The sequence below is a fragment of the Pleurodeles waltl genome, chromosome 4_2 (assembly GCF_031143425.1).
Source record: "Pleurodeles waltl isolate 20211129_DDA chromosome 4_2, aPleWal1.hap1.20221129, whole genome shotgun sequence".
Classification (NCBI taxonomy): Eukaryota; Metazoa; Chordata; class Amphibia; order Caudata; family Salamandridae; genus Pleurodeles; species Pleurodeles waltl.
Window position 1 is genome coordinate 38293636 of NC_090443.1, and position 26397 is coordinate 38320032.

Consider the following 26397-nt stretch of genomic DNA (forward strand, 5'->3'; position numbering starts at 1 on the left):
GGAGGCTCTGCCCTGCTGAGGATGATTCACTGCCTGCTGGGGACTGTGTTTGCGGGGCAGCCCCCGTGACAGGAACGGGGTCGCCTCTCCTTACAGTACCGCATTTGCAGAAATAGGAGCACGAGTGCTCCTGGATTGGACAGAGGCATCCCTGATTACCACCCATCGTATAGAGGAAGCACAGGGCGCAATGGCCTTTTCTGTAGAGGGCATTGTTGTGATTGCCCTATAACCTGCTTTTCATCCCTGTGTTCCTTTTCACCCTACGTGTTTCTACTGTATTTTCAGACATGGAGGAGTTTAGATGTCATGCTGCCATGTTGAGGTGACGTGCATATTTACAGGATCTGCCTTGTATGCAGTGGGAGGGTGGGTAATGTTTTTTGTGACATATGCAAGAGGGGAATGCTTCTCGATAGTTTGCACACATGCTGATGATCTGACAACTGCTGGTTTGGCAGACGTATTACTGATTTATGTTGTTTTAGTCTATAGCAATAGTTCCCAACGTTTTGACTTCTGTGGACCCCCACTTTATCATTACTGGAACCCAGGGACCTCCACTGAATCATTATGGGAATCCTGGTCCCTCATTGAGTCATTACTGAAAGCTGGAGGCCTAATCTGTTAATATTTAATTTTCTGAGCAGTCACGGACCCCTGTGGAAGCTTTGCGGACCCCCAGGGGTCTCCGGACCACAGGTAGGGAACCACTGGTCTACAGTCTATGATGCAGTATGTGCAATACTGATTATTTTTATATAACCAGTTGTGAAGTCTCTTTTGTGGTATATTTGTTGTGTCACTGGGATGTGTGTGTTGTGCAAACACTTTACACATTGCCTCTGGGATAAGCCTGGCTGCTCTGGCCAAGCGACCAAGGGGGTGAGCAGGGGTTATCATGGGTGTGTAACTCCCTTACCTGACTAGAGTGTTGGTCACTGCCTGTCTTAGGTGCCTACCCTAGCTAATGACCGCTTTCAGGCCAGGTAGGCTTCCTTTAATGCGCTCTGTAACACCTCTGCAGCAGAGGAGATGTCACAGTTCAGTCACGTCTACCTCCATGGTCCCGGGTGTGTTGAAAAGGTTGTGATGTATCGACTTGAAAGGTTGAGAAGCAGCTGATGATAACTTGAGTTCAGGTCAATCTTTGAGAACCAGTGGGTGCCTATGATGTCTGCAACAATGTGCTCCTGGCTGTTCGGGTTTGGGGCAATCACCATGGAAGACCTGACACTTTTTCAATGACACTGAGTTTCTCTAGTCTCTCCAGTTCCACTTCCATATGTGCTCGAAGGTTGAATGGGATGCACCGATGTCTTAGTGCAACGGGTTTCACCGTCTCGTCGATATGTAACCAGACGCTGTAGTTCGTGAGGCACCCAAGCTCCTTGAATAAATGCTCGAACTCAGAAACGCTATTAGCACTAACACCTCAGTGGTTTGACAGCTGAGTAGGGTGACACCCCCACCGAATGCAACAAACAATTCATACTTGACTTCTCATTCTCAGTGGTGCAGAGTCTCAAGGAAGGGCCCAGTCAGAGGTAGCGGGTTGTGCCGCCATATGCAAACATTTGTGTCTTGGTGCTCTGCAGTAGAGGTCGAATAAGGAGTTCTTTGTATTGGTGAAAGTCCATCTTATTGACAAAGGCACCAGTGCCTATGAGCGCTGAGGTGCACCAACCCTCCCTCCCCCCACCTCTATGTGGCAAACTAGCTACAGCCATGTTGCTGCTAGGTACCGGCCAACGTACAAAAAGAGAAAGACACCTTCCTCATCGTCCTGATGCTCCGGTTAGGGTTGCCAGGCTGTGTGGTGAGTGTTGTCATCTTGCCATCCCTGCTACTCCGTGATTGTTCATATTGGGTGTCAGTGTGCTTGTGCCATGTTTGCCTCTTCACCCGCTCAGGCAGACATGATTGAAGTGGTTGTTTTTGCTGCACTTTGAGCAAGTTTTTCTTGGACTAGACATTATAGAGGCGATGGCCCCAGTACGAGAACATGCCCTTCTGTGTTGGGGTTCGAGGCCTCAACTGTGTGGGTCGAGATCAGTTGACATGGTCCACTGTTTGCTGCTTCACTTTGACCTTAGGCGCCATAGGTTTAGTGATACCAATCTTGGTTTTGGCCAGTACCAGCCGCTCTACTAGATTGTTTGCGCAAGCGTATTAACATGTCTTCATGTCTGGCTCACATAGAATGAGGTCGTGTAGGATGCTGGATTGGTAGCCATGAATGATTTGAGCTCATATTTCTTTCTGAAGGTCATCTTGAGTGCATGTGCTCGCCATTTCATGTACTCACGCGTAGAAGCCATCTATGGATCACCCCTCGCATTATTTGGCCTGGCAGAGTTTGAATCGTTCATGAGCTGGGTTAATCTGCAAATCAAAATAGGCATTAAGTGTCACGACATAGGCATTGTAGTTGTCCTCATCACCTGTATGTGGAGGTTCTCAAACAACTTAAATACCCCTTTGTGGAGAAGTGACCATTTCACCATGGGGTCAGTTTCTCTGTTGGCCCTAAAGTAGTTATTGATTCTGTTCAGTCACGTTTTCCACTGTGGTGCTGCCATGGCAGGGTCAACCAGTTCGCGAAAAGGTGGCACAGCACTGGTAGCATTGTGTGTGGGTGCACCACCTAGGTGAGGCTTTCCCAAGTGGGGCCCAATGCCTGCTCCATTGAGGGGTGCAGGGAAGGCAGTCAAACTGCTGTGCTGCTTTGTGTCTCCAGTAGAGGTGTGTCAATAGTCGATATGCTAGTTGCTTTGGCCACAGTGTGGTGCACTGGGCCGACTACCTGCCTTCCACAAGCTGTGTCCTAAGTCGTGCCCCATTGGGGCAAAATCGGCTTGGGAGTGCTGCTTGCCAATACCCCTCACCAGGCTGTGTAGGGGAGCGGTTGACCTCTCGAGCGGCTGCGGATCACCCTTCTTAGCAGAGGCACAATGTACTACCTATGGGTGACGGGAGAAGAGAACGGCCTGGTGCGCCCCATAATACCATGCCCGTTTGGGTCAGGGGTGCGTAGCTGGGTTACAGCAAACTGCGAGAAGTCAGCAAGCTGACTGGAGAATTTGCCCGGTGACCGCAGGAAAGACTCCCTTGTCGCCAATGTAGTACGTGCTGGCAGGGTCCCCCAACCCCCATATGTGGAGGGGCTGCTTTCGGGTAGCAGCAATCACCGCACACCATAGTTTGCTTTCTTGAGACCGCCCTAATGGCGTCCCGGAAGGACGTCCGTTTATTTATAGCTGAAGCCGCGCCCAGTCGCAGCATGCGTGCTGACGTCATACGAGGCCTTCCTAGCCACCAGTTGGCTCACAACAACTTGAGAGCTCTGTATCAGGCAGCCTTGATAGTAGTATACCACTGGGCTGTTTCCTTCTACAAACACCTAGCAGGCTACTTCACAGTGTGTCACATATTCCCTCTGTCCTTGCCACCCATCTCTCACTCATTCAGACACTAGGCAGCCTCGCAAACTAAACCCCTTCCTTGTCCCCATCGCCCTATTTCTTACTACAATTGGTTGTTGTCATATGTGCACATGGCCACCATAAGACCCAGGCAAGGGTGGTGGTGGGTCTCTACCTTGCAAGGGATATTTTTGTACCCTCTGCAGACGGTGTCCATAGTGCACCAATTCTGAAGGAACAGCACAGAAGGAATTCAGCATGGCATGTTAGTGTGGCTGTGATGGATAGATGGGGGGCACTTGGAGTAGATTGGCACCATCCTGTCTATAGAGCACTTAGATGGACGAGACAGAAGTGGTAAGTGTTAGGCATGAGGAATGGATGATTGCCAGTGTATCCTCTCCTCACTGGTTAACCGCAGTCCAACCCACTGTCGATCGCTCGCAGGGATTTCTCCCCGAAACGGACAACTAAAAGAATCTGTTGCCATTTAAAGAAACCTTCAAAAAGGATGCAAGACTCCAATTTCATATGTCCGCCAACTGGCAGCCTCCTTTCAAGCATTAGACATTGCTAGAAACCTGAACAAATAATTCACTTGCATACTTTAAAATCAACCATCAAAAACTTGTCAAATGAAAAAGAACATGTGAAGAGAATTGAGATACACACCCTTAACTAAAACACAGAAGTGCGTGATTTCACCAGCCTGAAAAATAAGATCCACCAAAAGCAATCGCGCCAGAGCTTCCCAAACCATTAACGGATAGGTATGTCACATGATCAACATTTGTACCGCACACATCCAGTACTAGTATGGCCTTCTAGTACTGTGGGATGTCTGCCCTGTATTAGACTGGACTCAACATATTTTAACTTTGAGTATTGTGCTGTGGTCCATTGTCAAGGCCGTGCAGTATCCATTGTGTGGTGTGGATGTTGAACATTGGGTTCTGCCACTGCAGGAGGACTTTAAGTGGTTCATGTTAGGTGGGTGGCTATGTCTTATTCATTGAACTGTTAAAGTATGATAGCTATACCCTGAAGGTGTTGCCCTTATTACAAATCTGGTAGCTTCATTGGATGCCAGCTGCTATTGATATGATTCTGTCTGGTCTATGTTGATGCCCTGTGTTGTTAGAAAAATATAACATAGGATGGTTTAGCTGTGATGTATTCAGCGTTTGTGAGATGTTCTTTCCAATGTGTTCTGTTGCGTGTGTGTGGCATTGCTTCTTAGTTAGTGTTAGAAATAAGAAACAAGAATGTGAAAAATCACAAAGTATTATAATAAATACGACCAAAGCAATTGATGTTTTAAGCAAGTAGCTAGTCCTGATAACGACTCAGCAGTTTAGGCATTGAGCCGAAACCGGTTGACACCTTTTAGCACAGTGCATTTCTGCAAACTGAGACGATATCTCTGTCTATCTATCAGTGTTTTATGGCATAGTATTAGAGCTCAACATTTTACAAAGAGCCTCTGTGCAATCTCTTCGATCCTACATTCACCAATTCACTAGGTTTTTGTTTACTCTTCGGTGGTTTTCTTTGGTGCAATTGGCAGGTATTACAACATTATGGATTGCCATTGTGTGTACTGATGAGTTCATGGTTTGTGCTTTACATTAGATTAATGATATTTGGCTATTTGAAAAGTGACTACTTTTCTCACTTTGGGTCCTTCTTTTTCCTCATACTTAAAATTAGACGTACTCATATTGGATCAGCATAAGAAACTAAAAATGCCATTCAATTCAAATCTTTTCACTGTGTGAACTTTCCGGGATTCTGCAGTTTAAACACCAAGGGGGCCATGGTCGGCGGGAGCACCGCCGACAGACCGGCGGTGCCCTGCAGGGCATTCTGACCGCGGCGGTTCGGCCGCGGTCAGACTAGGAAAACCGGCGGTCTCCCGCCGGTTTTCCGCTGCCCTACAGAATCCTCCATGGCGGCGGAGCGCGCTCCGCCGCCATGGGGATTCTGACACCCCCTACCGCCATCCTGTTCCTGGCGGGTCTCCCGCCAGGAACAGGATGGCGGTAGGGGGTGCCGCGGGGCCCCTGGGGGCCCCTGCAGTGCCCATGCCAATGGCATGGGCACTGCAGGGGCCCCCGTAAGAGGGCCAAACAAAGTATTTCAGTGTCTGCATTGCAGACACTGAAATACGCGACGGGTGCCTCCGCTGCCCGCCGGACTTAGAATCACCCCCCAAATAACCCTTACCAAATATGGACTATCGTGGGCTGCGGTTACTGTGTTTGACCACAAGGTGTCGCTGCTGGGCCGCACATCCTGCGGGAGGAGACGGCCCATAGGGAAGGAAACAACCCTCTGAACAGCAGCACCCACTGACCACAGCAGAAGAAGAATAGACCAAGGGGGCGGGCGAGTGGGGTGACTGCAAGGAAGAGGACATTGGTGATACAATAGAAAGAGGTGGGGTAAGCATGACCGATAAAAGGAAGACAAGAACTCTGCACACCGCTCGCTGCAACACCTACAACTTTTGCTGCAAGGATAAGTAAGGCGGGTGTTAACCGAGGATCTTACATAATGTGATTGTTTTACATGTTGATTCATCAGGCGGTTTGCTGTGATATGTAAAGTTTTGACTGTTTCCTATGAAATGCTCTGAGCTTCTGTGCGCCTAGCTTCTTGCGGTGGCTTGCGACACCTACTTTGTCTAACTCTGCCGCTGTTTCCGGGATTTCCCCAAGGAGGAGGCGGGCGCCCTCTCTCCCCCTTCCTCCTGGGAGCGAGGGGTGGGCGTGTTAGGTGTTGTGGAGGCTGGTTGGTGTAAGAGAACAGAGGTAGTCGGGTGCTTAGGGAGGTTGATTACGGGGGTGAGGGAGTCTTTTAAAGTGGGCGCTACAGTCAGTGTGAAACCGGAGGGTTTATAATGCTGGTCAGATAAGTTTTTATGTCAGTGGGGTCCCTAATGGGAATTTGACAGTGGTCTAGTAATAAGGGTCTATATAAATAGAATGCCTAAGTTATTGAGCACGATAGTTGGGGTAGAGGGTGTTCGCATAGGATGGTATGTTTAATTATCTCATTGGGCTGACTAAAGAGCACGTCTTGCTCGATTGTCACACTTTTAAGGCCGGTTTATAAGCAAGAGAAAGGTGAGGTGACCAGTCAAGCTTTCCAAAGGGCCCTCCAATGTGCGGCAACACGTGCCACTGCATTTTTATTAGCTTTTGAACGATTTGAGCTATAAACAATGTTTTTAGTTAAAATCTGCAGATTATGCGTCAGATCATGGATTATGTGGCAAATGCGGCACACCTATAACTATGCGAAAAGCGTCACGGCCGCACATGTCGCATAATAACAGCAACACTGCTCATAGTCCATGTTGTAGGTCAGAATATCTTTAGCAAAAATGTTGTCTGATATGATATAAGTGCGGGCAGAGCGAACAAGGATCCTACACACCCCTGTTTTGTAAATAATCTGCAGCCTGAGAATGATATATTCTGGTAGTTCCCTAATGTAGGGAGTTATTATCTAGACGATAGAGGCTCACGACCTGGACTCACTGCTGGACTGTTGAGCCAGCCTGAAAGGGCCACTGTGTGGACCACTCTTTTTTGGCCCTGTTACGGCCGACAGGATCGAAAACCCCAGCCCTCACACTTGCCTTTTCAGGCTGTCCCATTTGGCAGTGCCAGAGTACCTAAAAGTAAGCAAACCAGGGGACAAACCCAGTATTCCTAGGAACTCGGTGTCCCTTTCGGACTCATTAGGATGCAATCTTATCCTCGGGAGCCTCAGTGCGTGTCAATGCAAAATCCCTAATAACAATAAATGAAAGATTTGTTCCAACAGTAACATACACAACAAAGGTAAACCAAAATACGTGGTTGGTAATAGGTGATCCTGAAACTGCACAAAATATTATGGCCCATATTTATACTTTTTGACGCAAAACTGCACTAACGCAGTTTTGCGTCAAAAAAATTAGCGCCGGCTAACGCCATTCTGAAGCGCCATGCGGGTGCCGTATTTATTGAATGACGTTAGCCGGCGTTAGCCGCCAGCGCCGTCTGGTGTGCGTTAAAAAAAACGACGTACACCAGGCAGCGCCGGCGTAGGGGGATATGGGGCTTGGGCGTCAAGAAATGGGGCAAGTCAGGTTGAGGCAATTTTTTCGCCTCAACCCGATTTGCGCCATTTTTTTTCACTCCCAACCCCCATAGAAATGACTCCTGTCTTAGCAAAGACAGGAGTCATGCCCCCTTGCCCAATGGCCATGCCCAGGGGACTTCTGTCCCCTGGGCATGGTCATTGGGCAAGGGGGCATGTAGGGGGGCACAAAGCAGGCCCCCCTATGCCACCAAAAAAATAAAAAAAAAACACTTACCTGAACTTACCTTAATGTCCCTGAGATGGGTCCCTCCAGCCTTGGGTGTCCTCCTGGGGTGGGCAAGGGTGACAGGGGGTGTCCCTGGGGGCATGGGAGGGCACCTCTGGGCTCCTTCAGAGCCCACAGGTCCCTTAACGCCTGCCTTTTGCAGGTGCTAAAAAACGGCGCAAAAGCGGCCGTACGTAATTTTTTTTGACCCGCCCACTCCCGGGCGTGAATTTTGCCCGGGAGTATAAATCCGACGCACATGCCTCGGAGTCGATTTTTTAGACGGGAACGCCTACCTTGCATATAATTAACGCAAAGTAGGTGTCCACGCTAAAAAATGACGCTAACTCCATGGACTTTGGCGCTAGACGCGTCTAACGCCAAAGTATAAATATGGAGTTAGTTTTGCGTCAAAATTGCGTTAAAAAAAACGACGCAATTCCGGCGCAAACGGAGTATAAATATGCCCCTATATGATTGGTAATGGTCACATCACATGGACAAAATGAATAATTGACATCATAAACCCCATTTTGTTGCTAATAACTTTGATGCTGTTTGATGAATTTTCACAAAATGTTCCAAGAAAATACAACACTCACTTCAGCTGCTGTCTGGAAAGTTTTGGGGTGATCTGCAAAGCGGGGATCCAGAAAATGGGGTGGGGGGGCTCCAAAACACATTTTTCCCATTCATTTTTCCATAGGGATTTTGAGCAATGATAGCACTAAAACCACTGGATGGATTTACACCAAATTTGGCAGAAAGGTAGCTCTTCGTCCAGAAAGAGCCCTTTTTGGTATTTGGTGTAAATCCGTTCCGTAGTTTTTGAGAGATTAGAGGAAATCCAAAATTGTATATATAGGGACGTGAAGGATCCGTGACCCCTCCCGATCTCATGCTGAGATCTGATTGGCTGACAACATTTCAACAGGTAAGTGCTGTCAGCCATGTTGGGCCTTGGCTTCAGCCGAGTGCGTGAAAATCATTTTTTTAAAAAGAAAAGGGGCCAGGGTACAGTCAACGTGACCCCTTAGCTCTGGTGATGGGGTCCCACAGGGACCCCGCCCCCAGGGCTAAAAGGCATTTTTCTTTTAATTTATGGTGGGAGTCGTGGTGTATCCATGGGTCCGCCGTAAATTAAAAAAAAAAAAACTAAAGCGCAGACTCCTGCGCTTCCTCTTTTTTAAGTCCCTGGGTGGGCCAAGTCCCTGGGGCATTTAGATCATATTGCGGGGGGAGGGGCACCTGGCCCCCTACCACTGCCACAGGGGCCGCCACCTCCCCGAGGCTTATAACTAAATGCAGGGTGCGTTCGCAGACTCCCGCAGCCCCACGGACCACCACCTCCCCATGGCTTTTTTTATATATGGTGTGGGGGGTGCGCCCCCGCTGGCCTGGGGACCACCACCTCCCTGGGGCTTTCATTATATATGAATGCAGGGAGGCTGCACCCCGCTGTGTTGGGGACCACCACCTCCACAGGGTTTTTAATTATATATGGTGTGGGGGGCTGCATGCCCCCCCACTGCGCCAAGGACCCCCACCACCCCATGACTGTGTACACATATTAAGTGGGGGCGCATGGTTCCCCCGCAGCCCCGGGGACCATCTCCTCCCTGGGGAAAATAGTAAAAAAAAGAAAGGGGATCTCGAGGAGCCACAGATGTCCCAGGGGACCGTCACCTCTCCAGGATGAGCTCCTGCTATGTCACAGGGTACCCCCCCCCCACGGTCCCAGATAGTCCATAAAGGGACAAAAAATATATATACATATTTAAAAAAATATATGAATAGCTCAAGTGTGAAGGTCGCAGAACTTCACGTTGAGGGTTTCAGTCCAGCCATAGTTGTTTCCCTTCTTTATTTGTTTTTGAAGTACAAATGTTTAAGGCTCATACTGAAAGATGATCTTACTTTTTTTTAAAATAACAAATACATTTTTTTTCTTCAAATTGTGCAGAAATATCTTGTTCTGAGTATATCATACATCAAAGCCTAAAAAACTCTCTCTCTGTCTCCCTCTCTCTCTCTCTCTCTCTCTCTCTCTCTCTCTCTTTCAATCTCTTTCTCCCACTCCCACTCTGACACTTACTTACCCACTCACAGACCCACTCAGACACTCACAGACCCACTCACAGACCCACTCAGACCCTTACTTACCCACTCACAGACCCACTCAGACTCTCACACACCCACTCAGACCTTCATGCACCCACTCAGCCCCAGTCAGACCCTCACGCACCCACTCACAGACTCACTCAGACAGTTACGTACCCACTCACAGACCCACTCAGACTCTCACAAACCTACTCACAGACCTACTGACACCATCATGCACCCACTCACTGTGACCAATCGCCGCTTTGGCCGTGCGCGGTGGTGGTTGGATTAATGTATAGTAATGAAACTTACTATATGGTAAAAAACATAGAAATTCACTGAAAAAAACAAAGGTTACAGGGACGTTATAATTATAAAATAGAATTTTTAAAAAACATAGAAATTCACTTAAAAAACCAAAGGTTACAGTGACGTTATAGTTAGGCTCACATTGTATACGTACCGAACCGTAGAAATTCACCAGTTATAGTTAGAGTTATCTCAAGTAACTATAACTTTTGCCCTAAGATAACTATAACTCACGCCCTCACCATGCACTGCTAATTACCCGACAAATTACGGCACTCATGACATCTTTGATAACATCATTGATAGTATGAATGTAATATTTAGGGTAAAACTTTCAACAAAAAAACTGTGCATGGCGAGGGCGCGAGTTATAGTTACCCTAGGGCATGAGTTATAGTTACTTGCGATAAATTTAACTATAACTGGTGAATTTCTGTGGTTAGATACGTTTAAAATGTGAGCCTAACTATAACATCCCTCTAAACTTTGTTCTTTAAGTGCGCTCGCATACACACACACACACAGACACACACCATGTTTCCATAGGAAAAGCGTTTTTGACTTGCCAATATCTTTTGCGCCATTTGACAGATATTCACAAAATGTTTTAATAAAAAGTGTGCCAGTAATTCTTGTTGCGCATGAAAAGTTTTGGGTGATCTGTCAAGCTGGGCCGAGATAAAAGGGGGGTAAAAAAAAGTGTGTTTCCTGTATTAATTCCCGTAGGAGTTTTGAATACAACTATAGCCTGAACCACTGGACAGAATTACACCTAATTTGTCAGAAAGCTAGATTGTGTTCCGCAGATTGTGCATTTTGTTTTTTGGTGTAAATCCATTCAGTAGTTGTTAAGAAATTTAAGGAAATCCAAATTTATATATCTAGGGCCGCGGTTCCTCTGCAATGACTTCGCAAAGAATAACAAGCTCGTACAGGGAAAGGCAGAGCTCTGATTAGCTGTCAACACTTCAACCAGGAAGTGTTGGCAGCCATCTTGGGACTCAGCTTCAGTTGAGTCCCACAAAAAAAGAAAAGTGGACAGTGTAGGAATACCCGTATCCACAAGCCTTGGAGTCCCAGACATGCCGGTATCGAAAGAGATAAACAATTGTTTTTGCACACAGGGAGCTGCATTTCCAGCAGTTCCCTGTGTGCAATAGCAATGCCGGCTCCCACAGGAGGTGGGGGGCTGCCTGGGATTGCAGGGGCTTTAAGGCTCCCCGCAGTCCCGATCATGCTCATTGGGTGCCAAAGGGAACCCAGGAGACATGGGCAGGCCCCCGGGGATGGGGTCCCCAGAGGCTCACATTTTCAGAGGAAGAGGGGCCGCATGGCCTCCCTCCCCCAATTAAGTGTATTTTCTTGGTGATTCCATATTGAAAAGTGATCTGAAATCCTTTGCAGAGTTGAATGCATCATTGATCTATTGAAGTGCAATCTGTACGGGACTGTGACAAGTGTATTCTTTTTGTCCTCTCCTGGTGAGAGCAGAATCCATGGCCCTCCTTTTAAATTGCTATGAGTATGTAAATGTACAAATCACCTGGAAGCTCTGCCTGCTTGGCCCCGCACTGTCCACCTAAGTAGTATGCAAACATCTCCCCTCCTTTTGCCAGGATGGTGGACAGCTTACCAAAGAGCCCCTCAGTGCATTTCCCACCGATTTTGGTGTGTGTTCCTAAATCCAAGGAATATGAGGCCATCTCCACAAAACAAAGAAGCACTTACTTCTTATAGATATAAGAAATGACCGTAGTTTGGTGGAGATTTACATCTTTATAGTTTTGTTTGCCTCTCTATAGGAGGATTCATTTTATCTCATATTTCTGGATAAAGACGCACCAGAAACAATCATATTGCCAATGCACACAAGGTCACTGGTGACATTTCCTTGTGCTCTACTACGCAGATGTAGTGAAGAATGTGTACTGGGCATTTACCCAAGACCCAAGGAGGCAGAAATAACTCCACTTAGGTAGATATTTTGTGCAAAACTGTGGACTCCTGTTGGATAAAAGGGCAGGTGAGGTTACTTTGTGGCCGAGTCACTCACACAGCTACTGACACACCCACACAGATACTCACACACCCACTCACAGATGCACTCAGACACTCATGCACCCCTAACAGATCCACTCAGACATTCACGCACCCACTCACAGACCCACTCAGGGACTCACGCACCCACTCACAGACTCACTTAGACTCTCACACACCCACTCACAGACCCACACAGACACAGACACTCTCACACCCAGAAACACCTTCTCACACCTACTGTCATTTCCAGACCTACACTCTCACACCCACATCGACCCTCTCACACCCACTCTCACATCCAGACAGACACTCTCACACTCACTGTCACACCCAGGGACACCCTCTCACCCCTATTCTCACACCCAGAGAGACAGACCTGGTGGCCATCCCCTCTCACGAATGGGCGAAGGCAGTGCGTGGTGCAGGGTGGGTGCTTATAGGGGAGTTGGACGCAGGACCTGGTCGCAGGCCAGTCCCTGCGGCCAACCCCTGCTGCGTATAGCCAAAGGCCATGTACATCGGTGGTTGGATTAAAGGATAGTATTTACGTTAATTTACCTTAAAAACATAGAAATGCACTGAAAAAAAACAAAGGTTACAGGGACGTTATAGTTAGGAAATGGAATTAAAAAAACATAGAAAATTAACTTAAAAAACAAGAATTACATCGATATTATAGTTAGGCTCAAATTTTAAATGTACACAAACATTGAAATTCACCTGTTATAATTATGGTTAGTTCAAGTAACTATAACTCGTGCCCTAAGGTAACTATAGCTCGTACCCTCACCATGCACTGCTAATTACCCTAAATTTACAAAACTCATGACAACTTTTATAACATCCTTAAAAATATTAGTGAAAGATTAGCCTCCTACAGTGAGCAGCTGTATATTGTATATATGTATATGATAATGCAATGTATATATATATTTCTTTATATATGTGTATATATATAAAAGAAAACATGTTTGCATATGTATATAGATTTATATGCATTATTCGTGTTGTTGTTTCTATTAGTTTCGTTTCGGATTATTGGAATAAAAGTTGGTATATAAGTTTAATTGATGTACTTATAGTACTTCGGTAATGTTAATGTTCGCCTCAAAGGCACGTAAAAAATGGTGCTGACGTCTGCAAGTCGACGGGGGCTTCTTATTGCCTGGATGACGTCATACCGCGTCGCGTGGAGTCGGGTAATTGTGACTTCATCGTCGACGTGCAGAGCTAGAAGAAAATTTCAGTTGAAAACTGGTGTGAGGGGGAAATTCTTTAGGTGAGGAATCCACATGTAGCTAATGTATCCACCAGAAAAGACGTTACCGAAGGTAAGTAACTTGTTCATCTGGCCCATATGTAAAAACAACACCCAAAAGATTAAAATATCCTCTTGCTTAATATTGGGATGGGATAATTTAGTCCGCAGGGGAAGGGAAAGACTGTTGACGTTTTAGGGGTGAAGATGGGACCTGATGTTAGGATGGGAAAGACACACCCCATTATTTATTAAAAATATATATTGCTGCCATAGTGTGGGCATTCCGCCCACCCACCAGGTAGGAGGGGGTAGATCAGGGTTAATTATACCCCATATGCCCCCAGAGGGGGCAGAAAAACTGTTGCCCCATTTACTTGGAGTGGTTGGCCGGGCAGCCCCCTCTCCTATATTTTAGGAAATATTCCCTGACATTGGGGGCTTTCTGCCCTCCTGGAGGGCTGATCAGGGGTAATTGCCCCAGTTTGCTCCCAAGGGAAGGCAGATATACTGTTGCCCCCTTTGGTTTTGGTGGGAACATAAAAATGCCCATTGTGGGCAGCCCCCTCTCCTTTATTTAAAAAAAAAATAACGGGTGTCTCACTGGCTTTCTGCAGATCAGGGGTATTTACACCCATCTGCCCCTGGGGTGGGGTAAAAAAAAAAACAGTTGCCCCAGTTACTTGGGGTGGGAGCATAACCATACCCATGCTGGGCAGCCCCCACCCCAACATTTACGAAAATCCCTGGCTTCTAGTGGGCTTTCTGCCCCCTGGGTTGGCAGATCGGGGTAAATACCCCAGTCTGCCTCCCAAGGCGGTGCAGAAAGACTGTTACCCCAATTACTTGGGGTGGGGCCTGGTCATGCCCGTGGTGGGAAAAAAAAAACGTTCTTGGAGTCTAATGAGCTTTCTGTCCCGCGAGGGGGAGCGGATCTAGGGTATTTATCCCAATTTGCCCCCCGGGGCAGAAAGACTGTTGCCCCATTTAGTTGGGGTGGGAGCAAGGTCATGCCCATGGTGGTCAGTCTCCACCCCATAGTTAAAAAAAAATCCCTGGCGCCTAGTGGGCTTTCTGTGCCCAGGGGCAGATCAGGGGTAAATACCCCATCTGCCCCCTGGGGGGGGACAGAAAGACTATTTCCCAATTTATTTGGGGTGGCATGTCCATGCCCCTGCTGGGCAGCCCCCCCCCCCCCCCCCCCCCACAAGTCTATAGATTCGATAATCCCTGGTGTCTAGTGGGCTTTGTGCCCCTTTTGGGGGCTGATCAAGGATTATTGCCCTCATTTACCCTCAAGAGGGCAGAAAGAGTCAAATATAAAAATATTGCAGGGGGACCACAAGCCCTTGCCCAAGGGGCCGCTCCCCCTTTCCCTGGTGGCTAGTGGGTGAATCCCTGCTTGGGGATCGCTGGCCCGTGGCGATACCCAAGAGTAAGATGGCCCCGCGAGCACTGATTCACTGAAAGTAAAAGGAACCCATCTGCTTGTTTTACTTTCACTTTGACTACAGTGGCCTAAGTGCACCCTGCGAGCTGATCGTCATTGCAGTAAAAAAAAAAAAAGCAATCAAACTGCGCAGGAAACTCCTCCCAAACAACCTGACTTTAAAAAAAACATAATAAACACCTTCTGGTGTAGGGCACCAGATGGGCCTTTTTTTACCTCCCCAGTGTCGACCCTTGGGCGATACATGTAGGTAGTGCGGTTGTCAGCTATTGGCTGACGCCTGCTATTAACAGGATAATGTTAATAATCATTGTTTTGTCGTTCTAGATGGTGAACACATTACTTCTAAATATGGCAGCACTTTGAAACCGCAGTAGACTGTACACTACTGTAACAGGGACGCGGGACCCTGTTTACAGATGTCGACCCTGGCCCGGCCAACCGATACCCCGGAGGCACCAGCAGAAGCCAAGAAACAGAAAAGACCTACGCAAACCCAGATATGCTGGTGCGTTCATGGCAGAGAGAGAACGGGGAAGATGAAGAAGGAGGAGAGCGTCAGGGAGAGCGACCGGACCCGAACTGCAAGGAGGAAAACCCAGAAGACTGAGATCCGACCTGTAAACGAGGCACAGGTCCACCAGCGGTTGATCAGCGTTTGGATGCAACTTCCCACCATGTCCATGGAGGGACGTGGCTATCGCAGGTACCTGCCTGCTTCTTGAGTCCAATAGCGTATTTTACAGGCGGAGGGGAAGGCGGGTGGTTTGGGACAAGCGCTGTGAGGGAGTTTGGAAATAAACCTGGCGTCGCCAATCCAGTAATTAGTTTTGCTCTGCACATATTTACCCCGGTCCAAGTGAAAGGACAACAAAACGACTAGTTTTCTTTTATTTATTTTTTCTTCTCTTTTCCCTGCTTCTACTAACCATCACTAATCGGGCGCTGTGACCATAACAGGCTTGGAAATAACACAACCAGAGAAAGCTCTAAGCCTTACAGAGAGTACCCCAACACAGCAGTGAGAATCTGAGCACCCCTTTATTTTATTTTCAGGTCCGTCACCCACCACTCCACACCTTCCCCTCTAACCCTTACAAATAACCGTCAAAACAAACCACTTTCCTTTTTTTCCACCCTTGTTATTTTTACCCTGAACAACGCGTCCTTGTGGATCCCTCCTGATGTCGGCGAGGTTCCAGCCGAAGAAGAGGATCCCCTAAAAAGAAACAGAGAAAGGAATAAGAGACAGAAGGACTAAAAAGGAAAGAAGAGGAAGAACAGAGGGAGCTGAGGAAAGAAACCAAAAGGGAAGAGGAAAAAGACTGTTAAAGGACACTTAAGATAATAGAATACTTCGTCATATTAATAAAAGAGCATTATTACAAAAAGTATTGGGGCTCTGACAGAGTTATTCACATCTCCCCTTCAGAAACGCTATCCCCCAGCCTCTACAACTACCATTTCAAATTTACTGCTTGCTGCTATATTTAATGTTATGTTTTTTTAAGCATACTTAAAAAAGGACTCCTTTCCTTCTTCTTTAGACTTCTTGACACATTTGAATTCCGGGTGAAAGGGGTGTCCACAAAATAAGCAGACATGACTAAATTTACAGGAGCCTGACGGTCGATTACACAGTCTTCTGTTGATGGCCCAGCATGACCCCTTCTTGTCCCTGTCACACCATTGTAAACGAAAGGGTTGCTTGAGGGGTACCTTATTATTCACGCTTTCTAACCAGATGTTAACCTCTGCTGATCCCACCCAATCTAAGGATCCTCTACCTTAGCCGATCTAAAATCTCTATCAAAACCCAACCAGGCTAACCCACCATATGTCTGGTGATCTTTAAGAATCTTATTTGCATAAAAATCATAGGGGCAGCCAACTCTGACCTCTTTTCCAACATGACCATCATGAACATGTTAAATCTAAACAACCAATTACTGATGGACTCCTCCACCTTAGGTCTCTTCTCTTTCGAGGGGGTGTCCTTTACATCCTTCTCCCTGGCTTTGCCCGCCTCCTAGGCCTAATTAGAGAAAATATGTCCACAAATTCCCCTTTCCAGATCTTTTCTTTAACTTCAGAAGGCACGTGCAATGACAGCTTCCCTGGTTTGGATAGCAAAGTGTCCTGCCTACCCAGCAGTTTGTTCGCGGGGCCTGAATCCCTACCAGCTTTGTCAGATACCTTACCTGATGCCACAGCGGTGGAACCGACACCCCCAGCTAAGCCATCAGCACCCTCCGTCCGAGCTCCAGGATCAGGACCAGCTCCATTGCGTGCTTATACCAAGACCTCCACCTCTCTCTGTAAGTCGGTAATGGTGGACAACACAGAGGGAGATAAAACCCACTGGGCGGTCGAAGCCATACTTCCCTGACTCCCATCAGTTGGGTTTGCTAGCTGAGAAAGCAGGGATGCAATAGGGGACAAAATTCCAGCGGACGGATCTGCCTGCCCACCTAAAGTTGTCTCCTGAACCGGCTGGGTTGCCTGAGCTATTGGCCCCACATGTTGATTTTCACACTCCCTTGAGGCACAAGACCCAGACCCTGATTGCACAGAGTAATCCCCATTCTTTTGATCAGTAAGCTGTTTCAAGGACTGCTTGATCTCGGTCAGCACCGCAAGAATAGCGTCAGAGCCTTCCTCAATGCTCTTGGGCTCGGTTTTGCTAGAAACTATAACAGGGGCTAAGGGCAAAGTGGTTGCTCTCTGTTGTGAACCCGCTACACCTGTGTCCCCCGACATTCTGCCCCCTCTATTCTCCCTGGGACCGATACCACCACTAAACCCTGCCTGGATTAACCAGCTTTTGTTTATTCTGTCTCTTCACAGCAGGGGAAGGCTGCACGTGGGGGAACATTTGATCGCCTTGCGAACTTCAAAACAGTTCTAATTAAAAATTAATTACAATAAACCAACAAGCTCAGTATACAAATCACTGATCACAGGGGTACTCACCTAAGATGTCCCGTTCGCGCTCCCGGCCAGCGCAGTGCACCAATTATTGGAGGGCAGGAAATTCACAGTGCATGCAACCTCAACTGCTGAATGACAGTGACACCAGGCAGGGTGGTCGGAGGGAGACCAATTGTAAAGTGATAAGCCCCAGTGAGTTGGAGAGCTGTCTATGGAAAGTTATGTATGGGGTACCAAATAACTTAAATCTGAGTAATTGCGCGTTAGCCGATCCCTTTAAAAAAAAAAATTGAGATGACCTTACAAGCCCCTAAAAAACCTAAGACCCCAGCAAAGAAGGAATTCGGCCTGTAGGAAATTACACAGAGGCAAAAGGGGGGGTGGGGGCAGGAAGCATTAAAAGGTGAGAAATGTCAACAAAAATCACTGAGAGTAGAAGCATTAAACAGGAGTGCACTGCACTACTATAAAAAGGGGCGCTCTGGGGAACGGCTACAAACAGGCCTAGGAAAAAAACCTTGCATCTCTGTATGAGAGTCCGTAACCACTACGCCACAGGTAATTTTGCCCAAAGACTGAGCCAGCGCGTTCAGAGGCTGCGCCGGCAAGTGTATTAAATGATTTACCCAGAATCACAAAAGAAGAGGAATGTCTACGTACACACCTGGAATAGAACCCCGACCCCTCAGAGCAAGAGTCTGTGACCATATCCACTAAGCCACAGGTATTTTCGTGAAGCTGAGCCTGGTTTCCCTGCCTCCCCAGGTCAAACAGGATTACTTTAGAAGCCATCCCAGAGCCATTGGATGTTCATCCAACTACCTTAGAAGTCATTTTCAGGTCATCAGACATCATCAAGCTCTTGAAGTCATCAGCAGAGTTCGGAAACTCTGCCTGATGATTTCAGGATGACTTACAAATGAGTCTCTGATTACTTCTCAAGGTGTGATTGTTCCTGATGACGTCAGGATGTTTCATGGATTACTGCTGAGCAGTACCATTTTTTAAATTCAAGTTAAATGATTTGTGATGGTTTTACAATGATTTGCTAATTCTGTCACATGTATACACCACAGTTTTTGTCAGGAATGCAAAGCTATAGTGGATTTCTGGATTATTTGTAGATTATTTTCACAAGCTCTTTGTTATACATATGCTATTTCTATTATTCAAAAACAAAGATTAAACATCATTGTTATTAAAAAAAAAAAGAGCATACATGATCAATGCCGCAGTTCTATACTTCTAAACCGATTATGATCAAACCCACAAACAAAATCTAAAAGAGAGCGCTTCTCTCTCCCTTTGAATCATTTTAAAGATATAAAGTAAATTGTAAGAAATTGTTACATTTATTTTTGATGGACTTTCGATGTCTCATCTGAAATTGTTGCTTAGGTCGTGACTGCTCTCACTGCAGCACGTTTTCATTTCCAGCATGCACGGGTGGTCTATTAAACAGACACTGAAGCCAACCAAACACCGGAATTAATGTATCCTAGATTCAAATTAAGGTAGTTCTTGATGAATGGACTTGACAAGTGTTTTCAAGACCACCATTTAGGGCCTGGCAGATAAGCAGATGAGAGAGAAAAGAGTACACTAATGTAGTAAAACGATATGTTCCAAAATCTTTTAGTGACCTGATACAACACTATGAGCTTGAGAGACTCAGTGTCACGATGTGCACACAATACCAGACCTCATATTGCACCATGACTAATGCCTATTGCTTATGGGTTTTGTGAAGTGATTTCTGAGATTGCTCCGAATTTTAGTCCATATGTGAAACTACATGTCCCAGAATGCAACATACTCTTGGCTAACAGCCAGGGGACGGGTGGAACTTGATATGGATCGACTTTATATACGTCCAACTGACGTATATCCGCAAACTTTGTATTCTGCTTTCCCCAGTTTTGAGTTTTCCCTTTTTCCTGCACCAGACTGAAAGCTTCTGTTTTATGAAAACACAGTTGAGTGCACGCCGTGGCCACCTCTATTTCCCGTATACATCCTATCACAGTGAAGAAACGCAAATGTTGCGTTGGCAGCATCATATACGCACTTCCGGACGCGCCGGAAGTCGTATCATCCGTAGCCCCATGCAGCATGCACGTCTAAGCTACGGTGTTGGAGAGCGAAATCATCTGAAAAGAGGCAGACATGGCGCTTCCTATGTATTTGCTGTTCTTTCCAGGCAGTTCAAACAATGTGTTTCGATTGCTCTATTTTTGCAGCCGCCTTGGAAATAGTTTATTCCTTTTCTAGAGATCCGATGAAGTTGCATACCTATGGCTGTACATGCTGGGCTGAAACGCAGGCTTTAAGGTGCACCTCGCCGCCTGTCTACTTTCAGCATTGGGTTCCAGCAGCCTGTAATTTAAAAACGTTTGCAGTGGAGCATGATCAGGAGCTCAGGAACGTGCGCTTGTGTACATGGCACAGATCTGGTTAGTAGACCATTGTGTGTGTGTGTGTTTTATTTTTAAGCAAAGGCTGTTTTTCAAAATTCGATTTTGTTTTTAACAGAGAATTACTTTATTGTGGTATACCTCGATCACATAATGTGCTTGCCACGATGTACATGCCAGCATTTTGCCGCAATACTGTTATAGAGCTTTAGGAGTTCATTTGTAATTGAATAAAATTCATTTTAATATAACACGTTTTCTGTGATTGTAAAAATATGTGTCGAGTGGTAGGTTTTAGTATTTTAAATGGCTTACCATAAAATAAATAAACACTCTCCGAGGCCTATTTAAAACTGATTTATCCACAGTTCTGGGGGGTTTTATAAGTGGTGTAGGTGCATCGATTTAATTATGTGTTTGTTTGTCTAAAGTTCTACAGTTGAAACTGCAAAGGTGAGCATTTGCTAATACCATGGTGAAATACACGGGGTTGCTGTGCACTCTACATTGAAAGCATAAAAACACTTTAAAAACGCTGTTATTAGGGGGAAAAAGTTCCAATATCAGACCACGGTTTGTCCCAATTGTATATGGCCCATCGGGCCTTCCATTGTCTTTACGATCCATCACTTGCAGATCAATGTTAATAATGTGAGGAGAAGGAAACGCAGTGTCAACTCAGTATAAGCATCCAATTGGTATTGTTCACAACTGATATCCTATGATCAATACTGATGTACTCTAAATAGGATAGCAAATCTCAATCAGAGCTTTTTTTAAAAGTACAATAACTATAAGTAACAGATATGTAAATAGTTAATTTAAAGTGAAGACACACAAATGCCAGAAGGTGATAGCACCTTCTATGGATGAGTTATAACCCCATATATCTTCCTACCTACATAGTACTAAGGCCTGTTTTATCCAATGGGGCTTAGTTTGAGTTGACTCGAGGACCTTCATGAGAGTTCCTGTATTGAGATCTATTAAGCGAAACAGAGATGTAGCAATCTTGCTAGAACACACTCTGGATGCAGTTCCAAGTTGAGTAAAATGTGTGATTCAAAACAGAAGTCCCCCAACAAGCAGTATCCAACCACCTAAAAGTCTTTAGGTTTTCTTGAGTGTGCGACGTGATGCCGGGGATGAATGGATTTTCATTTTGTCTGGTGTTTAGACTTTGCATGGGGATGGTTAGAAGAGAATGGGTCTGTTCCCTTAAAATGTACTTTTGTTGGTATATTAGGATCTACTGGTCTTGGAAACATAGTTTTCATGACAGGGGAACCCTCAGCAAGAAATCTTAACAACATTTGCCACTGGCGTTTGGCCAGATCAGAATTAGACATGATTGTGGCTTCAACCTACAGTATTTCTTCAACTGGAAGGGATCAAAGAATAGTTCAGAATCAGGTCGACATCCTCCAACCAGTTGACCTTGATTCTTTGCCATGGTTGTGAAGGCTGACCGCCTCTTTGACCCCTGGGCCTGAAGCATGGTGGAAACAGGTAACATGCAGGCATGCGATGGGTCAGAGGTGATACATGCTAACCTTTCTCTATGAAGGCAATAGAGCAGCTTCTCAAAACAGGTGGTGGTCTTGCTTTCTCCTCAGCAGTTGAGCGGACGTTGAGGCTCCTGAACAGACTCTGTCCTGCAACTTTTCCTCCCACAGGTCCTTTCAGTCAGCTGAAGACTTTCCTTGGAGAACTGGTAACTTCTTGTGTGAGACACAATCCCACTACTTGACAGTACCGTGACAGGTTGGTAAGCTCTTCCTTTTTTTTTCTCCAGGTCGCAACAGCAAGGCTACTTTGCAGGGTACCCAGATTTAGACTGGCTTTAGAGGAAAAATTGGCAACCACACAGGGGTTCCACTCCTGGACTGTGGTTCTTAAAGAAGATGCCCAAAAATGTTTTTAACTGCCTGAATATTTTCCACAGTTTTGGGGGGATTTTAGAAGCTCAGTTAGCATAAGCAACACCAAGCTGCATGTCCTGCAGCTCATCAAGTTAACAAGCATTGCTTTAATATGATACTCCCTGAAATCACATCCTTCCTGCTGCACACTCACACAAGCTCCCTCTGCCTTCCCCCAGGCACCCACTGCACTTAGACACACAGGTACACATTCAAGCACCCCTTGCACTCATCCCTTTGCAGCCACCCTTGCACTTAGTCCAATGCACTTGCTCAAGTAACCCCCTGCACTCACATACACACACCCTGCACTAACATCCTACAGGCGTCGCAAAGCTGACCATGTACACTGGCCAACTACAGACATCCAGATCAGGCATTTAAGTGCATCCCCCCTATAGTCATTGTCTCATTCATCCCCTGCACCCCCACAGGAACCCTCTTGCACTCCTACCCTGCATAAACAGATATCACTATCCTTGCAGACAAATAGGCTTATTGCTCACTCAACAAGTGAACCTCCCCTGCACTCAACCCTCCCCCCCCCACACACACGCACACTCACAAGACTTCCACTGCACAGTCCCTGAACTCTGGCACCACCTGCAATGACTCTTTACAGGCAGCCCCTGAACAAACTTTCATCAGCCATCTTCTACATGCACCCTTTACAAGCACCAGTGCATTCACACCCTGCATTCACACAGGAACCCCCTTAGACAGACACACACACACACTCTCTCCACATTTCTCCCACATAACATAAACCTTTTCTGTAACCCCTCCCCCTGACCACCCCACCTAACCCCTGGACTCTAATTCCTGCCCTCATATGACCACTCCCTGTACCACACATAGGTACATCACTCACCCTGCACCTCCCCCCCATAGGTACATCAGTCACCCCACACTCTCACTTTAAAGAAGAACCTTTTCAAAGTATTGCCTGATTATTAGGATGCATGGTTATGCTGGGCATCCTGGTGCAAGGCCATGCCCCATGCCAGAACAACTGTCTACAGGATTTGGGAGAAAGGTTCTGCTTTTGCTGGGACACTCACATCTCCAGAAGTTACCCAGGGTTGTGGATGTAGTGCTGGGCACAGGACCCAAAAGTACAAGGCTTCCAGGCCACGGACAACAGGGACAGTCCTGATTTTGGTTCAGAGAGCCCTCCATGACCAGGTGCAGTGATTATTTGGCAGATCCTGGCCCTGGTGATGCTTCTGGGAAAGTCTCTGCAATGAGGTGCAGCTCTCAGGTTATACTGTTAAATACATGCCCCCCTCTGCATACGGAAGATGTCAGTACTGCACTCTGCAGCATGGAGTCAATAGATACTGCGCCCTTGACGACTTTGAGGTTAAATGGGAAGTCAGTGGGCAGAGTTTAGGCCCTGCAGTAGGGTTTCCATAAGGTGTCTCCCATTGTTAAAATTTGTTATCTGCTCTCTACTCAGGCCTTGAAAAATCTACTCGCTATGGTGAGTGAGATTTTATCAGTCCGAGCTATTTTTTTAACCTACTGATCCGTTTTGGTGAGTGAACTGAGCTGGAAGGAACAGGTAGTATGTTGATTCAAAAAATAAATGAGCAATAAAGATGCCTTTTAAATCTTGTTTTATCTTGACACATTTCCTATTTATTCGAGGACAGAGATCAAATGTCACTTTATCTTTTTACTAAGTGCTGCTTCTCTCATCCTCAAAATTGGTGTTTACTTGTTTTCTCTTGCTGCAGTTAGAGGATTTTCTAAATTGAGCTGTCTGACAATCATTGTGAAATAAAGGCTATAGGATGTCAGTTTTTTTTCCTAACACACAACATTTAAATAGTACAAATATTGCAAAATATACCAGGAATTGCAAATGCACGATTTTGTGATTCAGAAGTGTGATGCAGAGATTTAAATAGGAGCAAAACTAATCAGAACACTTTACTTGGTGATGTCCAAATGACAAATGTTTGCAGAAACTTGATCTCCAAACATTACTGTTTGAACACTGTATAGTTTTATCAGTAAAACAGCATGTCACTTGGAAATGTTGTGGCTATTTTAATGTAAACTGTGCTGATTGAAAATGACAGTACGCTACCACTTCATGCTTTAGTTACATATTCATTATAAGTGATAGTTTTGAACCGTGATCAGGGAAACAGTCTGGGGTCATGTGTATCTTATATGCGGCTAGGTTTGTATTATGCATGGAGCAAACATTTAGGGGGTGATTCTGACCCTGGCGGTCGGTGATAAAGCGGCGGCCAACCCGCCAACAGGCTGGCGGTCCGAAAAATGGAATTCTGACCCTGGCGGGAACCGCCAACAGAGACCGCCAACTTAACACTCCGACCGCCACGGCGGGACAAACAAACAGCGCGGCGGTCACCGCCAACAGGCAGGCGGCAGACAATGTACCGCCCACCCTATCACAACTCACCAATCCGCCACCTTTTCCGGGGCGGGAGCACCGCCGATAAAAACACGGCGGAAACAGACTACGAACGGGAAAACGCTCACCTCTACGCACTCCACGAGGACAGAGGACAGCATGGAACCCGAATTGAACATCATACCTGCTCTCGTCTACCTGCTCATCTACCACGAGTACGAACTCCGCCGCAGACGTCAACGGTGAGTACTGCACCTACGACACACGGGAGGGGGGGAGGAGGAAAGGTTACGGGCACACACATATGCGACCCCCACCCCCCCCAAGATGTACACACCAATGCAGAGCAACAAGTCACAGTGACACCACCCAAACACCCGTAAAAAATACAATCACATAACCAAATTGAGAATAAATATTTATGAACAAAATAGTCTCAGAAAAGTATTATCATCCATCAAAACGTTCTTCTGATAAACAAATTATTTACACAGCAGTGGATAACTGAAGCAAGTAGTCCTGCACATCTTACGAATCCATCATGTCCGTGGGCCAAAGTGTAGCGAAACAAGGGCAAAGCCCACACAGGAGACCTGAGTCCTTTGGAGAGAACACTGCAGGGGCATCTGGTGACAAAACTACAGGCACCTCAGGGGGAAGGGAAGGGGGGGGGGACCACAGCCACATGAGTCCACGACGCCAGATCCACGAGGGGCCCACCATGGCCACTGTGCCATCCTGGGGAGTGCAAAGCAACAGTCTCTCAAGTCTCTACAGTGGGTGGCTTGCCCACTGTGCCATCCTGGGGAGTGCAAAGCCACAGTCTCTCAAGTCTCTACAGTGGGTGGCTTCCCCACTGGGCCATCCTGGGGAGTGCAAAGCCACAGTCTCTCAAGTCTCTACAGTGGGTGGCTTGCCCACTGTGCCATCCTGGGGAGTGCAAAGCCACAGTCCATCAGGTGGATAAATGTCCCCACTGGACAAGGAGGATGCATGGTGGGCACAGTGAACCCTGAACAGTGCCTGACAGGAAGGGCCCAGCGGAGCGGTGCTTGAGACGGCGGGGCCCAGCGGAGCGGTGCTTGACAGGAAGGGCCCAGCGGAGCGGTGCTTGACAGGAAGGGCCCAGCGGAGCGGTGCTTGAGACGGCGGGACCCTGTTCAGCGGTGCTCTTCTGCACGGCAGGGCCCTGTTCAGCGGTGCTTGTCTTCACGGCGGGGCCCTCTTCAGCAGTGCTTGTCTTCACGGCGGGGCCCTGTTCAGCGGTGCTCTTCTGCACGGCGGGGCCCTGTTCAGCGGTGCTTGTCTTCACGGCGGGGCCCTCTTCAGCGGTGCTTGTCTTCACGGCGGGGCCCTCTTCAGCGGTGCTCTTCTGCACGGCGGGGCCCTGTTCAGCGGTGCTTGTCTTCACGGCGGGGCCCTCTTCAGCGGTGCTTGTCTTCACGGCGGGGCCCTGTTCAGCGGTGCTCTTCTGCACGGCGGGGCCCTGTTCAGCGGTGCTTGTCTTCACGGCGGGGCCCTCTTCAGCGGTGCTTGTCTTCACGGCGGGGCCCTGTTCAGCGGTGCTCTTCTGCATGGCGGGGCCCTGTTCAGCGGTGCTTGTCTTCACGGCGGGGCCCTCTTCAGCGGTGCTTGTCTTCACGGCGGGGCCCTGTTCAGCGGTGCTCTTCTGCACGGCGGGGCCCTGTTCAGCGGTGCTCTTCTGCACGGCGGGGCCCTGTTCAGCGGTGCTTGTCTTCACGGCGGGGCCCTCTTCAGCGGTGCTTGTCTTCACGGCGGGGCCCTGTTCAGCGGTG

At 47.2% G+C, this 26397-nt stretch overlaps 1 protein-coding gene across 1 annotated transcript in view; it reads left to right on the top strand.

The window, feature by feature from the left end:
- Positions 1-5836: 5836 nt before the first annotated feature.
- The window catches only part of LOC138292135 (breast cancer anti-estrogen resistance protein 3 homolog), a 191702-nt gene continuing 171141 nt past the window's right edge, over positions 5837-26397 (top strand). The window contains exon 1 of the mRNA XM_069230540.1: positions 5837-5949. The gene's annotated coding sequence lies outside the window, so the exon portion shown is untranslated. The remainder of the gene's footprint in view (positions 5950-26397) is intronic.